Source organism: Pipistrellus hanaki (genome assembly GCF_964339955.1).
Source record: "Pipistrellus hanaki genome assembly, chromosome: X".
Taxonomy (NCBI): domain Eukaryota; kingdom Metazoa; phylum Chordata; class Mammalia; order Chiroptera; family Vespertilionidae; genus Pipistrellus; species Pipistrellus hanaki.
This window is the reverse complement of record NC_140524.1, coordinates 53452048-53470227: the sequence shown is the minus strand read 5'-3', so window position 1 is coordinate 53470227 and position 18180 is coordinate 53452048. Positions and strand designations below refer to the sequence as shown.

Genomic DNA, 18180 nt, shown 5'->3' with positions numbered 1-18180 from the left:
CAGGGTAAACTAAAATTATTGTTAGAATATTAAGTTTTACAGTAAAATAGTAGTCAGGTTTTCAGATTAATTTAAATTGGCTAATTGAAATAAGTAAATATTCAAGAAAATTTCATTATACAAAAAGTTGTTTCTAAAGTATTAACTAAAATTTCTATTGGTAGTTCATTTCACGGTAAAATTCCTTAACATGTAATGAACCTAAAAGCAGTCATATTTTTGTACAAAAAATTAAAAATTTGAAGACTGCATTATAAAATTTTTCCAAAAGCCTCCTAATAATTAAATCAAAAAAGGGGGGATAGTGGAAAACTATTATGTAAGGAAACATATTCAGAAAATTTTTCTTTAAAAAGCTAATTAACATCAGGATGAAAAACACACATGATGTCAGAATAAGCCAAGGGAAAATCGTTTGGGCAAAAAATTAAAGGGATCCCAAGTAAAACTTATTAAAAAGATTCCATTATTAACTTTTGGTCAAGAATATGTTTGTATATTTTCAGAAAACAACTCCAAGACCATGTGCATTCCTGAAACAGAGAGGAATTGACAGGAATACTCCAGCCATAAAGACAAGAAGAGAGACAATCCAGAGATGGAAGATACTGACGACGCCTTGCCATACTAACAGTCAGCAGATGTGCATCGCTGCAGGTTGCCCAGGACCAAACCAGATGTTGGACCTGCATTGCCACCATTTGTCCACCATCCAGATACCATTGCTGACATGGACTCAGAACTGTTGGACATTAAAATTTGGACTCAAAAAACTGTTGGACATTGAATCTGGGATTCAAAAACTGTTGGCCCAGAAAGAAACGTACTGCAGACTGATTTCATTTGACTCTCAGCATAGCCATTGTTGTTTGTTTCATTTTTTGTTTATTTCTAGTCTGCATATGCAAAAGGATAGAAAACATATTTGAAGAAATAATGGCAGAAAACTTTGCTAAGCTGGTAAAGGAAAAAGTCACACAAGTTGGGAGGCACAGAGCAAGAAGAACCCAAAAAAGGTCCATGGCAAGAACACATCATAATTAAAATGTCAAAAATTCAATCCTATACAATAAAAGAGTAGCATGCAAATTGTCCCCTCTATTGAAAGTTCTTCTGGGAGTTCCGCCAGGGGGCAGGGCCAGCTGGGGGAAGGGAGGGAGGCCCTAGCCAGTGGAAGGCAACCAAGAGAAGGGAAGAAGTAAATGGCCAGCCACTGCCAGATGCTAGGGATCCTACTAGTGCAGGAATTTTGTGCACTGGGCCTCTAGTAAATAAATAACTATCAATAATAACCTTAAATGTAAATGGATTAAATGCTCCAATCAAAAGTCATAGGGTAGCTGAATGGATACACAAACATAACCCACCTATTAGAGACCCACATCAGAACAAAAGACACACAGGATGATAGTGAAGGAATGGGAAAAAATTTCCATGCAAATGGAAAAGAAAAAAAAAATACACAGGCATAGCAATACTCATATCTGACAAAACAGACTTCAAAATGAAGGCCATTACAAGAGACAATGAAGGTCACTGCACAATATTAAAGAGATTGATCCAACAAGAGGATATAAAGCGGGTAAATATATATGCACCCAATATAGGAGCACCTAAATATATAAGAAAACTTCAAGAGGACTTTAAGAGAGAGCGACAACAATCAATACTAATAAAGAGTAATATGCAAATTGGTCAGGATGCCCTCACAGTAACAACTGAACAGCAGGTTGCGTGGGGCAACCAGGCAGGCCGGGGGGTTAGTGAGGGATGACCAAATGACTGAACAGCAGGCTGTGTTGGGTAACCAGGCCAGCAAAGGGGGAGAGGGGGTAGGGAGGGGCGACCAGGCCAGTAGTGGGGGAAGTTGGTGGCAACCAGGCCAGCAGGGTGGGGAAATGAGGGGTGACCAGGCAGCAGGAGGGGCAGATGGGGGTGACCAGGTAAGCAGGGGGCATATTGAGGGATGACAAGGCTTGCAGGGGGAGCAGTGAAGGATGAGCAGAATGGCAGGGGGTAGTTGGGAGAAACCAGATTGGCAGGGGGGCAGTTTGGGGCAATCAGGCCAGCAGGGGGAAATTGGGGGTGACCAGGCTAGTGGTGGGGGAGTTGAGGGTAAGTAGGCAGTGATCAGGCCAGCACACAGAGGTAGTTAGGAGTGATCAGACTGGTAGTAGGGGAAGTTAGGAGCGATCAGGCAGGTGAGAAGTTAGGAGCCAGCAGTCCTGGATTGTGAGAGGGATGTCCAACTTCCAGTTTAGGCCCAGTCCATAAGATCATGCCTAAACCAGCAGTTGGACATCCCCCAAGGGGTCCCAGATTGGAGAAGGTGCTGGCTAGGCTGAGGGGACCACCCCACCTCATGCACAAATGTCATGCACCGGACCTCTAGTACAGTCATAATAGGGGACTTTAACACCCCCTGGCTTCACTAGATAGATCTTGCAGACAAAAAGTTAACAAACAGTGACTCCAAGGACACACTGGAACAGATGGACTTAATTGACATTAATAGAACATCTCACCATAAAGCAGTGGAACATACATTCTTCTCACATGCACATGGCCATTCACAAAGATAGACCACATGTTAGGATACAAAGCAAATCTCTACAAGTACAAGAATATTGAAATCCTATCAAGCATCTCAGATCACAGTGGAATGAAATTAGAAAACAACTGCAGTAAAAACACCCCAAAACATTCAAACACATGGAGGCAAAATAGCATGTTATTACACAATAAGTGGAGTACCAATGGAATAAAGAAAGAAATCAAAAACTTCCTTAAAACAAATGAAAATAAACACATAAAACCCCAAATCTATGAGACACATCAAAAGCAGTACTGAGAAGGAAGTTCGTAGCACTACAGACATACGTCAAAAAACAAGAAAAATCAACAATAAACTATTTAACACTACAAATTATATAATTAGGAAGAGAATAACAAATAAAGCCCAGAATAAGTAAAAGGAAGGAAATAATAAATATTGGATCAGAAATAAATGACATAGAGACTAGAGAAAAGTTAAAACACATCAATGAAACCAAAAGTTGGTTCATTAAAAGGATAAACTAAATCAATGAACCATTATCCAGACTCATAAAGAAACAAAGAGACAGGACCCCCAAAATAATAAAATAAGAAACAAAAGTGGAGAAGTAACCACTGACACCACAGAAATACAAAGATTTATAAGGAAATACTATGAACAACTATGTGTCAACAAGCTGGACAATGTGGATAAAATGGACAAATTCCCAAAAAATACAATCCCAAAACTAAATCGGGAAGCTTCAGAACACCTGAATAGTGTAAAATAACTGATAAAATAGAAGCAGTCATGAACAAATCTCAGAAAACAAAATTGTGGGCCCAGTTGGCTTCCCAGAGGAGTTTTACCAAACAGTCAAAGAAGGATTAACATCTGTACTCCTTAAGCTATTCCAAAAAAAATCCAAGAGGAAGGAACACTTTCAAGATCTTTTGATGAGGCTAGCATTGTCCTAATTCCAAAACCAGATAAAGACACTACAAAGAAACTAAATTATGGGCCAATATCCCTGATGGACATAGATGCTAAAATCCACAACAAAATATTAGCAAACCAAATTCTGCAATATATTAAAAAGGTCATACACTATGACAAAGTGCGATTTATTCCTGGGATGCAAGGCTGGTACAATATTCATAAATCAATAAATGAGATACATCTCATAAAAATTGACAAACAAAAGATAATATGATCATATCAATAGATTAAGAAAAAAACATTCAACAAAATCCAACACCCAGTTTTGATTAAAAAAAAATGTCAGCAAAGTGGAAATAGAGTTAGCTCAATATGATAAAGGCCATATATGACAAACCTAAAGTGAACATCATACTCAATGGGCAAAAATTAAAACCCTTTCTCCTAAGAACAGGAATAAGACAGGAATGTCTGCTTTCACCACTCTTATTTAACATAGTACTGGAAGTCCTAGTTACAGCAATCAGACAAGAAGAAGAAATAAAAGGCATCCAAATTGGAAAGGAGGTAAAACTATCATTATTCACAGATGACATGATATTGTATATAAGAAACCCTAAGACTCTGCCTAAAAACTACTAGAAGTAATAAATGAATTTGGCAATGTACCAGGATACAAAATCAACACCCAAAAATCATTGGCTTTTTTATACACCACTAATGAATTCTGAGAGAGAGAAACAAACAAACAAAAAAATCCCATATACCAGTGCAACATAAATACAAGAGACTTATAAACTTAATCAAGGAGATAAAAGACTTATACTCAGGAAAATAAAGAATGTTGAAAAAATACATAGAAGAAAACATAAACAAGTGGAAGAATATACTGGGTTCATGGATTGGTAGAATCAATATTAAAATGTGGATACTACACAAAGCAATCTATAGATTCAATGCAATTCCCATTAAAATACCAATGGCATATTTCACAAACCTAGAACAAATTCTCTAAAAACTTAGATTAAAGAATAAAAAAAATCAAAAAAGATGCTGGATAACTCCAGCAATCCTGAGAAAGAAGAACAAAGTAGGAGGAATCACAATACCAGATATATCAAGCTATATTACAAAGATAATGTTCTCAAAATAGCTGGGTACTGGTACAATAAGATCCATATGCTGAGTAGCCAGATTATTATGACCAACTGACATTTGTAGGCAAATTAGCCATACACTGCATCATATGGGATATGGAAGCCTGAGACCTGTTTGGACACCTTTGCTGTCTGTAGTTACCAAGATAAAATATCTCCAACTCACACAGGGACACAAGTATTGGACAGTCAAGCACTGGAAAAAAAAGTCATGTGGTCCAATGAATCATGTTTCCAGATGCATCATGCATATGGCAGAGTGAAAATTTAGTGGAAACAGCATGAAAGCATGCACCCCACATGCATGAGTACAACACTTCAAGCTGGTGGGAGCGGTGTTGTGGTTTGGGGCATGTTTTCCTGGCATGATTTGGGCCCCTTAATTCCTGTGGAACAATGTCTGAATAGCACAACATACCTAAGTATCATTGCTGATCAAGTTCATCCTATCATATTGATGGTGTATTCCAATGGAGATGACTTCTTTCAACAAGACAATGTGCCATACCACAATGCTTGTATTGTGCAGGAGTAGTTTCAAGAACATGATGGAAACTTTACCTTGCTTAGGTGGCCCCCACAATCACCAGATCTTAATCCAATTGAGCATTTGTGGGACAAAGTTAAAAGAGCCTTCAGGCAGCTGGTTCCACAACCATCAAATCTCACAGAACTGGACAGTGCTATTCATCATGCATGGTGTCACATTTGTCGCATCACCTTTCAACATATCATGGAGTCAATGCCAAGAAGAATCACCACAGTATTGAAGGCAAATGGTGACCCAACAAAGTACTGATGGGGTGGTCATAATAATCTGGCCACTCAGTGTATATACACCAATGCAACAGAACAGAAAACCCAAAAATTGACCTAAGCCATTATGTTCAATTAATATTTGACAAAAGGAGGCAAGAGCATACAATGGAGTCAAGACAGTCTCTTTTATAAATGTGGTGGGAAAATTGGACAGATACATGCAAAAAAATTAAACTAAATCACCAATATACACCAATAATAAACTCAAAATGGATAGAAGACTTACGTGTAAGTTGTGAGACCATAAAAATCCTAGAAGAAACCATAGGCAGCAAAATCTTAGACATCTCTTGTAACAATATGTTTATGGATACATCTCCTACAGCAAACAAAAACTATGGAGGAAATAAACAAATGGGACTACATCCAAATAAAAAGTTTCTGCACAGCAAAAGAATCCATCAACCAAATGAAAAGGGAGCCCTCTGTGTGGGAGAATATATTTGGCAATGATATATCTGATAAAGGATTAATATCCAAAATTTGTAAGGAACTCATACAACTTATCAGAGGAAGACTAATAATCCAATTTTAAAAATGGACAAAGGACCTAAATAGACACTTCTCCAAAGAGGACATGTAGAAGGCCAACAAACATAAAAAATTGTTCAAAGTCACTGATAATCAGAAAGATGCAATTATGCACAATTTGGTATCACTTCACACCTATCAGAATGGCTAAGATAAACCAATCAACAAATGGCAATTACTGGCAAAGATGCAAAGAAAAGGGAACGCTAGTACACTGCTGGTTAGATTGCAGACTGGTGCAACCATTTTGGCACATAGAGTTTCCTCAAAAAATTTAATACGGTACTGTCATTTGTCCCAGTGAACTCACTTCTAGGTATATATCCTAAAACCCCCAAAATACCAATCAGAAAGAATATATGCACCCCTTTTTTATAGCAGTGCAATATATAATAGCTAAGATCTGGAAACAGCTCAAATGCCCATCAGTAGATGAGAGGGTAAGAAAGCTGTGGTAAAGACAGGAAAATGGCGGCAGAACAGATGGACCTGTTCTGAGCCTAGTCCCAGAGCAGATAGAAGGAGCACATGAGAGTTGCTTGGGGAGTGTTAGTTGGCGAACTAAGGGATAGCAGAACTCTAAAAGAAGGTGGAGAACTGCTGGATTGGGTCCCCTAGCCAAGCAGCCTGCATTGCAGTGGAGACCTCTCTTGGAGCTATGTTATAGGGTGAAAATTTTAGCAGGGGGTATACAGAAAGAACAGGGAAAATCTAAAGCAGGAAAGCGTTAAGATAAACGGGGAAAACTACTCCATCTTGCAAGGAAAAGTAGATCTTATCTGAGGCCTGAAAAACCCACAACTGTGGAGACCACTGAACAGCTTTGATGCCCCAATCAGTGCAAACACGCGAATTCAAGGGAGTTCTTCACTCATTGACGGAAAGATCAGATTTTGCCAGGGATAACGTGAGGGATCGGGGTCCAGGCTGTGGCAGTAGCAGCTGCAGCTGCATGGCCACAGCAGCACTGAAAGTGGCAGCGGCAGCAGAGAGAAACGCGTGCACTGCAAGACTCTGAGGACCTGGGAAGACTTTGCCCACAAGAGCTCCCCCACCCCCCTGCTGTTGGGTCTGGAGTGATCCTTAATTGTAGAAGGGGGTCCTCAAGGTTGCTAAAATCTGATCTGACACGGAGGGAGAGCATAAGAATTTGAAAGGTGTGCAGGCTGCTTGAACTTTTGCACAAACCCGTCCTGTGCACACCTGGATTTATTCCCCTTCATCCCCTTGCTTCTGAGCACTAAGAAAAGACTACCCAGTTTGGCATATCCTGGGAGACTGCAGGGGGAAATTGCCTTTCTGGAAACAGGGGATCAGAGCCAGGAGAGATCATCTGGGAGCCAGCTCCTAGGCAGCCAAAATCGAGGAAGTCAATCCAGAAACACTGCCGCCTAGGGGCTGAATTACAAACTGACTTCTTTTATTATTACTTTTAATTAATCAAAAATAAAGGGACACAAGTAACTAAGAAACAGTCTACTTAAAAAAAGGACTAACTTACAACACTGAGGTGAAGTGGAATGCAGGGAACTGCAATACTGTCTGGACTAAGAAGCAGGCATTCCAAACAGAATAACAGAGTAATGACTTTCACTACTGCACATTTTAATGCTAATTTTTCATTTTATTTTCATTTTTACATCTTTTACTTGAGAAACATTTTTTTTTCTTTTTTCCTCACTTGATTTTACCTTTTTAATTATTACATTTTTAGTTTCAATCATCATTATTACTACTTGTATTTTACCTTCTTCTTTTCTTTTTCTTTTTCTTCTTTTTATATGTGCCATTTTATTTTCTCTTTATTTTACATTGAGATTAATGTTTTTCATTCTATTTTCATCTTTCCTATAGCATCATTTAACTCTATGTCAACACGATTTTTATGCCATCACTCTCTTCCTAACCTTTCCCCTTTTGGTGTCCTGTTTATTTTAACCCTTTCCTGTTTAGATTTTCCCTATTCTTTCTATATACCCCCTGTTAAAATTTTCACCCTACTTATATATCTAATTTCCAATCACCTGCTCCAAGTGAATACACACCACTCTCTTCACCAACTTAACTATAAAAAAAATTGTTTTTCTATCCTTTTGTTGTTGTTTGTGTGAATGTTGATTATATTAAATTTTTATGCTTTTTAGTGAGATTGGTTTGGTTGTTCTTTTGTTATTATTGTTGCTTGGTATTTTTTATTTGCTTAGTATTTGTTTGTTTTTTATTTATGTTTCCCCTTGCCTTGCTTGATATTAGTGGGTGTTGTAGTTTATATTAATCTCCAAGTATTATTGCTGTAATTTGCTGGAATTAGTGGTTGTTCTATTGGAATTTTCTCCCCATATATATACTTTATTCCCTTTTTCTCTCTTAGTCTCTTTCTTGTCTCTCTTATTTTTATTCCTGTTTCCAAATTTCATTTTGACACTCCTTTTTTTCTATTTCTTAATTTTCTTTCTTTCTTTTTCCCTCTTTTTTTACTCTTCTTTCTCTCCTATCCCCTAATTTGCCTTTCTCTACTGGTCATCTTTATTATAGATTATTAATATCGCAAATACATTTCTATTCAGTGCCTTGTGTGTTGTACCTGGTTGTGTTGTATTTTGTGCCTTAAATTCAACACAGGAGAGAGAGAACTACATAACCAGACATCCTGAAAACAAGAGACCATGGGGAGACAAAGAAATAGCCCGTATATGAAATAAAAGCAGGCATCACCAGTAAAGGAAGTAAACAAATTAGAGAAAAGCAACCTATCAGAGTAAGAATTCAGAAAAATGATCACAATATGGCAAAAAGAATGGAAGACAAATTTGACAAGATGAGTAAGAACCAAGAGGAAATGAAGAAGGACCAAGAAGAAATGAAAAATGGCATAGTTACTGTAAAGAACTCTTTAGAAAGCATCAAGAGTAGAATAGAAGAAGCAGAGGACCGCATCAGTGAGCTAGAAGACAAGATGAAAAAAAAACTAAAAAGAGCAGCTTCTAGAAAAAAATAAAATAAAAAGCAGGAGGAGAGCCTAAGGGAACTTTGGAACAACAGAAAACCAAACAATATTCACAAAATACGGGAGCCAGAAGGAAAGGAAACTGAGCACGGAAGAGAAAACCTGTTTGAAAAAATTATGACAGAAAACTTCCCTGATATAGGGGAAAAAAACACACACACACAAATCCAAGAAACTTGCAGAGTCCCAAGCAAAATGAAACCCAAAAGACCAACGCCAAGGTACATTATAATTAAATTGACAAACACCAACAACAAAGTAAGAATCTTAAAAGCAGCCAGAGAGAGACAGAAAGTTACATAAAAAGGAACCCCCATTAGACTAGCAACTGATTTCTCAACAGAAACTCATCAGGTCAGAAGGGAATGGGATGAAATGTACAAAGTCATGCAAAGGAAAGGTCTAAATCCAAGAATACTGTACCCAGCAAGGCTATCAATCAAAATTGAAGGTGAAATCAGGAGGTTCACAGACAAAAAAAGACTAAGGGAATTTATTACCACCAAACCATCAATTCAAGAAATGCTAAAGGGTCTGTTGTAAAAATAAAAAAGAAATAGGAAGCGAAGAAGGAACACAGGGGTATAAAATAAAAATGGTGACAAATAAATACCTATCAATAATAACTTTAAATGTAAATGGGTTAAATGCCCCAATCAAAACACATAGGGTAACGGATTGGATAAGAAAACAAGACCCATATATCTGCTGTCTACAAGAAACCCATTTAAGAAAAAAAGAAGCACACAGAGTGAGGGTGAAGGGATGGAAAAAGTTTTTCCAGGTGAATGGAAATGAAAAAAAAATCTGGGGTAGCAATACTTATATCTGACAAATTAGATCTCAAAGTGAAAGATAAAAAAGAGATAAGGAAGGCCACTTCATAGTACTAAAGGGAGCAATACAACAAGAAGAAATAACTCTGGTAAACATTTATATACCCAATACAGGAACACCCAAATATATTAAAAAAAAAAAAAACTGCTGGAGGACATTAAGGGAGAGATTAATAGCAATACAATCATAGTAGGATATTTTAATACTCCACTACCACCTTTGGACAAATCATCTAAACAAAAATCAGCAAAGAAACATCAATCCTAAATGACACACTAGACCAGATGGAATTAATTGACATCTTTAGAACATTTCACCCCAAACCACAGAATATACATTCTTCTCAGGTGCACATGGGTCATTTTCAAAGATAGAACACATGTTGGGACATAGGCAAAGTCTCTTCAAATTCAAGAAGATAGAAATCATATCAAGCATCTTCTCAGACCATAGTGGCATAAAACTGGAAATCAACTACAATAAAATTATCCCAAGAAATAAAACACATAGAGGCTAAACAGTATGCTATTAAACATTGACTCTGTTACCAGAGAGATCAAGGAAGAAATTAAAAAAAAACAAAACAAAAAAAAAAACATCCTGGCAACAAATGATAATGAAAACAAAACAATCCAAAATCTATGGGACACAGCAAAAGCAGTATTGAGAGGGAAGTTAATAGCTCTACAAGCCTACTGCAAAAAAAAAAAAACAAGAAAAAAATGGTAATAAATTATCTAACCCTCCAATCAAAGAGTTAGAAAAAGAGGAACAAGAAAAGCACAGTGTAAGCAGAAGTAAGGAAAAAATAAAAATCAGAGAGGAGATAAACGACACAGAGACAAAAGAAACAATATAAAAAATCAACAAAACCAAGAGCTGGTTCTTTGAAAGGATAAACAAGATTGATGAATCTCTAGCCAGACTCACCATGAAACAAAGAGAGAGGACCCAAATAAACAAAATCAGAAATGAAAGAGGTAAAATAACAACAGACCCCGATGAAATACAAAGGACTGTAACAAAATACTATGAATAAATCTATTCCAACAAACTGGGCAAAATGGAGGAAATGGACATATTCCTAGAAAAATATAACCTTCCAAAACTCAATCAGGAAGAATGTAAAAATCTCAACAGGCCAGTAACTATGGAAGAAATTGAAGCAGTCATCAAGAAGCTTCCAGCAAACAAAAGCCTGGGGCCAAATGGCTTCACAGGAGTGTTTTACCAAACATTCAAGAAAGAACAAAATTTATCCTCCTGAGACTATTCCGAAAAATTCACGGGGAAGGAACACTTCCAAACTCCTTCTATGAAGCCAGCATCTCCCTAATACCGAAACCAGATAAAGTCAACACAATGAAAGAGAATTACAGGCCAATATCCCTCATGAAAATAAATGCCAAAATCCTAAACAAAATTCTAGAAAATCAGCTCCAGAAGCACATCAGATAGATCATACACCATGACCAAATAGGATTTATTCCAGGTATGCAAGGATGTTACAATATCCGCAATTTGTTTACATTACATACACAAATTGAGATATAAATATCATATAGTCATATCAATTGACATAGAAAAATCATTTGATAAAATCCACCACCCTTTCCTGATAAAAACTCTCAACAAGGTGGGAATAGAAGGATCATACCTCAACATAATAAAAGCTATATATGATAAACCCACAGCAAACATCATACTCAATGCGCAAAACTAAAACCATTTCTTCTAAGAACAGGAACAAGACAGGGATGTCCACTCTCACCACTCCTGTTTGACATAGTATTGGAATTACTAGCCATTGCAATTAGACAAGAAGAAGAAATAAAAGACATCCAAATTGGTAAAGAAGTAAAATTGTCCTTATTTGCAGATGACATGATATCATACCTAAAAAACCCAAAAGACTCCATCAAAAAACTAATATACTTGATAGATGAATTCAGCAATGTAGCAGGATACAAAATTAATGCCAAGAAATCTATGGACTTTCTGTGCACCAATAGTGCACTTACAGAAAGAGAGACTAAAATAACAATCCCATTTACCATTGCACCAAAAAACACTAAGATACTTATGAATAAACTTAATTAAGGAGGTAAAAGATCTATATGCGGAAAACTACAGGACACTGAAAAAAGAGATAGAGGAAGATGTAAACAGATGGAAGAACATACCATGTTTATAGATCGGTAGAATCAACATCATCAAAATGACCATACTTCCCAAAGCAATTTATAGGTTCAATGCACTCCCCATTAAAATACCAACGGCATACTTCACAGACCTAGAAAGAACTCTCCAAAAATTTATCTGGAACAAAATAAAAAGGACCCCGATTAACCGCAGCAATCCTGAAAAAGAAGAATAAAGTAGGAGGGATCTCAATACCAGATTTCAAGCTCTATTACAAAGCCACTTTTCTCAAAACAGCCTGGTACTGGCACAAGAACAGACATAGATCAATGGAATAGAATAGAGAATACAGATATTGATCCAAATCTCTATACTCAATTAATATTTGATAAAGGAGGCATGAACATACAATGGAGTCAAGACAATCTCTTCAATAAATGGTGTTGGGGAAAGTGGACAGATACAGACAAAAAAAAAAATGAAACTAGACCACCAACTTACAGCATACACAAAAATAGACTCAAATGGATACAGGACTTAAACATAAGATGGGAAACCATAAAAATCCTAGAGGCTTCCACAGGCAGCAAAATCTCAGACATATGCCTAAAGAACTTCTTCACTGATACTGCCCCTAGGGCAATGGAAGCTAAAGAGAAAATAAACGAATCAGACTACATCAAAATAAAAAGCTTTTTTACAACAAAAGAAACCATCAACAAAATAGGAAAGCCCACTGTATGGGAGAACATATTTGCAAATATTATCTCTGATAAAGTTTTAATCTCCAACATCTACAAACAGTGTATACAACTAAATAAAAGGAAGATTAATGATCCAATAAAAAATGGACAATTGACCTAAATAGAATATTTTCAAAAGAAGACATAAGGAAGGCTAAGAGGTACATGAAACATGCTCAAAGTCACTAATTATCCGAGAGATGCAAATCAAAACGACAATGCGGTACCATCTCACACCTCTCAGAATGGCCAACATCAACAAATCAACATACAACAAGTATTGGCGAGGTTGCAGAGAACAAGGAACCCTCATGCACTGCTGGTGGGAATGCAGATTGCTGCAACCACTGTGGAGAACAGTATGGAGTTCCCTCAAAAAACTGGAAATGGAACTCCCATTTGACCCAGTAACCCCACTCCTAGGAATATATCCTAAGAAACTAGAAACACCAATCACAAAGGATATGTGTACCCCTATGTTCATAGCAGCACAATTTACAATAGCTAGGATTTGGAAACAGCCTCGGTGCCAATCAGCAGATGATTGGATCAAAAAACTATTGTATATCTACACAATGGAATACTATGCTGCCATAAAAAAGAAGGAATTCTTATTATTTGCAGCAACCTGGATGGAAATTGAGAATATTATGCTGAGTGAAATAATCCAGTCGATGATAGAAAAAGACATGATCTCACTAATTTATGGATAATAAAGAACATTATCAACTGATGAACAAAAATATAGATACAGAGACAGTAAAGCAAAAGACTGTCAAATTACAGCGAGGAGGGTAGTGAAATAAGGGGGAGATAAGAGATCACCTGAAGGACTTGTATGCATGCAGATAAGCAAAACCAATGGACGAAAAACTCTGTGGATGAAGGTTATGTATGGGGGGGGGGAATGGTAAGATATGTACACATATAATATCATAATAAACAAATGAAAAAGAAAAAGAAAAAGAAAAGAAAGCTGTGGTATATTTACCAGAATATAATGGAATACTATGCAGCAGTTAAAAAAAGAGGAATTTCTTACCTTTTGAGATAGCATGGAGGGACCTGGAAACTATCATGCTAAGTGCAATAAGTCTGTCAGAGTAAGACAAGTATCACATGGTATCACTCATATGTGGAATCCTATATAATAAAAGCCTAATATGCAAATTGTCCCTTCTATCAGGAGATCTGCAGGGAGTTTGACCACTTACTATGATGTGCACTGACCACCAAGAGACAGTGCGGAACATGGCAGGAGTTGGTGATGCGGTGCTGGCAGTAGGCGGCTGTGGAGGTGCTGCAGGCTCCGATGGGCCCTGATGAGATCAGGATCATGGCGAGATGGTGGAGCAGGTAAGTGGGTGACACCAGGCCAAAGTGGGTACATGCCAATGGTCACCAGGTGAGTTCCCATCACCTCGCTGATCCAATCGCCCCACTGACACTGGGCTCCCAGGCATTGAGGGAGCCAACCAGGAGCCCAGTGCCCTGCCTATCCAATCACAGGGTGACCAGTGGTGGTGGGAGGGGGTGGGGCTGCTACTCTGTTCCCTCAGTACCTGGGGCAGCAACCAGTGGCAGTTGTGGTGCAATCAGCAGGGTATTGGCCCTGGAGTGGCAGAGGGCAGGGCCACCACCTTGCTCCCTCAGCACCTGGGAACCTGGTGGCAGTGGGGCAATTAGATGGGCATTCGGGCCCCACAGGTAGCAATGAGCAGCAGCAGTGGGGTGTAAGTGGCCAGCGGAAGGGAAGGAGTACCCTTCTGACACCTGGCAACTTTAGGGACTGTTAGGGACTCTACCAGTGCACAAATTTCATGCACTGGGCCTCCAGTCTAAGTAATAAAATAAAGTGATGAACGGAGTAGATCCAGAGATATGGAAGCATGTAACAGAGTGCAGAATCTTGGAGAGAAGTTGGGGGAAGGTCAGTGGGTGGAAGGTAATCAACCAAGGACCTTGTATACATACATGCATGGCCTTTGGTCATAGACAATAGAGCAGTGAGGGCCTGGGGAGGGGGCGGTTGGGAGCTGGAAGGGGTTAATGGAGGGAAAAGGGGACGTATATACTTTCAACAATAAAGAATTATTTTAAAAAAAAAGAAAAGAAAATGAAAGAGCTCTATGAGAACTCTCTGGCTTCATTTTTTAAAAGCAACATTAGAATCATAGGCATTGCAGAAGAGAAAGAGAAGGAGCCTGGAATGGAGAGTCTATTCAAACAAATAGTGAATGAGAACTTCCCAAACCTATGGAAAGAACTAGATCCTCAAATCCAAGAAGCAAACAGAACTAATTACCTCAATCCAACGAGGCCCTCTCCAAGGTACTTGGTATTAAAACTACCTAAAATTAATGACAGAAAAAATTTATTAAAGCAGCCAGGGAAAGAATGAAGTGACCTACAAAGGAAAATCCATCAGAATTTTAGCCCATTTCTCAGCAAAAACTCTACAAGCCAGAAGAGAATGGAGCAAATATTCAAACATCTGAAAGAAATTACCAGCCAGGAATAATATATCTAACAAAATTATCCTTTCAATATAAATGAGAAATAGCATTCCAAGCCATACAGAAGCTGAAGGATTTTATCACTAGAAATTCTCAATTGCAGGAAATACTCAAGGGAGTCACTGTACCTGAAATGAAGAAAATAAGGTCACAACACTAGGAATATGATCACCAAAAACTTACAGCATAAACAGGGATAATTTGTGACAATATAAACAGGAAAGGGGAAAAGGGTAAAAGTCTGAATTGGCAAAGGAGGATGAAGATCAGATGTATTACAGAGGGGGAAAAAAACCTATGGTATATATGCAACTTTATTTGTTATAAACCTAATTATGACCACATACAAAAACTCCCAAAGCAGGACACATACTAGTAGCTTCAAAGAAAAGTGAAAACAAAATTAAACATGGAACTGCCATTTGACCCAGTGATCCCACTTCTAGGAATATATCCTAAGGCGGTGGTCAGAAAACCATCAGTCAACAGAGCCAAATATCAACAGTACAACAATTGGAATTTCTTTTTAGAGCCAATTTTTTAAAACTTAAACTTCTTCTAATACCACTTATTCAAAATAGACTCCCCAGGCTGTGGTATTTTGTGGAAGAGCCACATTCAAGGGGCCAAAGAGCTGCATGTGGCTCAAGAGCCACAGTTTGCTGACTATGGTCCTAAGGAATCCAAAACACCAATCAGAAAGAATGTATGAATCACTATGCTCATAGAAGCACAATTTAAAATAGCTAAGATCTGGAATTAACCTCAGTTCCCATTAGTAGATGAGCGGATATAAAAGCTGTGGTACATTTATACCTTGGAATACTATGCAGCAATAAAAAAGAAGGATGTCTTACCATTTGAGACAGCATGGAGGTATCTGTAGAGTATTTTACTAAACAAAATAAGCCAGTCAGAGAAAAACAAATATCACATGATCTCACTCATATGTGGAATCTAATTAACAAAATAAAGTGATGAACAAAATAGATCCAGAGGCATAGAAGCATGAAACAGACTGTTGAATCTCAAAGGGAAGGCAAGTGTGGTTAGGAGAAGATCAATTGAAAAAGTTGTATGCATATATGCATAATCCATGGACACAGACAATAGGGTGGTGAAGGCCTGAGTGGAGTGCAGGGGCATGCTAGAAAAAGTTGAAGAGGGAAAAAGGAAGATGCATGTAATACTTTCAACAATAAAGCTTAAAAAAACAACAGAGTAAATAAATATGGAATAACACCAAATAAAATCAACAGATAGAAACACAAAGAAAAAGAACCAATGGAGGCACAGAGCTACCAGAATACAAAAGATAAAATGGATATAGGAAATCCTCATCTATCCTAATATATAAAAACCCAGGGCCCATAACATCCAGAATGACTGAGGGCTCCACCGACCGGAAGTGAGTCCTGCAGTCAATGCTGGGTTGCTGGGATGCCCCAGCACTGACTGCTACTGCTGTGGGTGCAGTGACCCAGCACTAACTGCCAAGGGGACTGCAGATCAGGCCAAAAGAGAGGCCTGGAAGGAGAAGCAGGGTGTGATCCGTAGCCTCTATGCCAGATGTTGATCAGCCCTTGCCTCTCCCTTTCTCTCCGGGCCTCTGTGGGGACTGCTGATCAACCCCGCCTCTCTGATCAGGCCTGGAGATAGGCCTTGATAAACTGACTGGCATGGAATCTAATCAGTCAGAACCAAATCTGGGTGAACTGTGAGGAGCCAAAGGCTGCCTAAGAGGCAGAGCTTTTGACACTGACTAGCATAGAAACCGACCAATCAGAGCCTAATCTGGGTGAACTGCGAAAGCAGAACCTAAGGTGGGGGCTGCAGAGGGATTTTAAGGGCAACAACTGTTTGGTGTAAGGTGTAAGAAAGGGGTTCAATTTTTTAATGACCAGTTTGGCAGTATAGTGCATATGGCTGCTATCAGTCCAGATGTAGGGATTATCTATTTTTGTCTGCCAAGAGCATCTCCTTCTGCTGAAAAAGGCTTTTCCCCCCATTTAAGCAACCATATCCTATATATTCTATCAATACTAATAAAAGGGTACTATGCTAATTAGAGTGGGTCAACCAGCCATCTTCTGGATGTCTGATTTCCTTCCAGACAAAGCCATGGTGGTGAGGGCCAAGGAAGAGGCAGTTAGGGGCAATCAGGCTGGCAGGGGATGGCAGTTTGGGGAAAGATCAGGCTGGTAGAGTTGGGCAGTTGGGTACAACCAGGCTGACAGGGGAGGGAAGTTGGGAGCAAGATCAGGCCAACAGGGTAGGGTACTTGGGGTGAGATCAGGCTGGTAGAGGCAGGCAGTTGGGGGCAACCAGGCTGACAGGGGAGGGTAGTTGGGGGTAAGATCAGGCTGGCAAGGGAGGGCAGTTAGGGGTGCTCAGGCAGGCAGGCAGAGGCAGTTAGGGGTGGCCAGAAAGGCAGGCATCTGAGTGGTTAGGAACTAGCGGTCCCAGATTGTGAGAGGGATGTCTGACTGTTGGTTTAGGCCTGATCCCTGTGGGTCCCCAATTGGAGAAGGTACAGGCTGGGCTGAGGGAACTCTCACTCCCATGGATGAATTTTATGCACTGGGCCACTAGTATATATATATATAAAGCCAATGACCAGAACATCAGAACAACTGGAATGACTGGTCACTATGATACCCATTTTGGCCAGTCAACTGGCCCGATTTGGGTGGGGTCGACTGTCCATGGTCACACCCATGGCTGGCCCTATCCCCAATTGTCCCCCCATCCTGAACAGGGGCGGAGCCAACTGGCCAACTACCAATGGCCCCTCCCCCTGGCCACCTCTGCCCATGATTGGCTCCCATTGGGACAGGCCAACCCAATCCCACCCATGCATGGATTCATGCACTGGGCCTCTAGTACATTAATATTTACCCTAAATGTAAATGCTATGAATTAACCAATAAAGAGACACAGAGTAGCAAAGTCA

The 18180-nt window shown here is 39.0% G+C and overlaps 1 protein-coding gene across 1 annotated transcript in view; it reads right to left on the bottom strand.

Annotated features, from left to right (window-relative positions):
• SYTL5 (synaptotagmin like 5) overlaps positions 1-18180 on the bottom strand; it is a gene marked incomplete at both ends in the record, with an annotated part of 247460 nt that overhangs the window by 58406 nt on the left and 170874 nt on the right.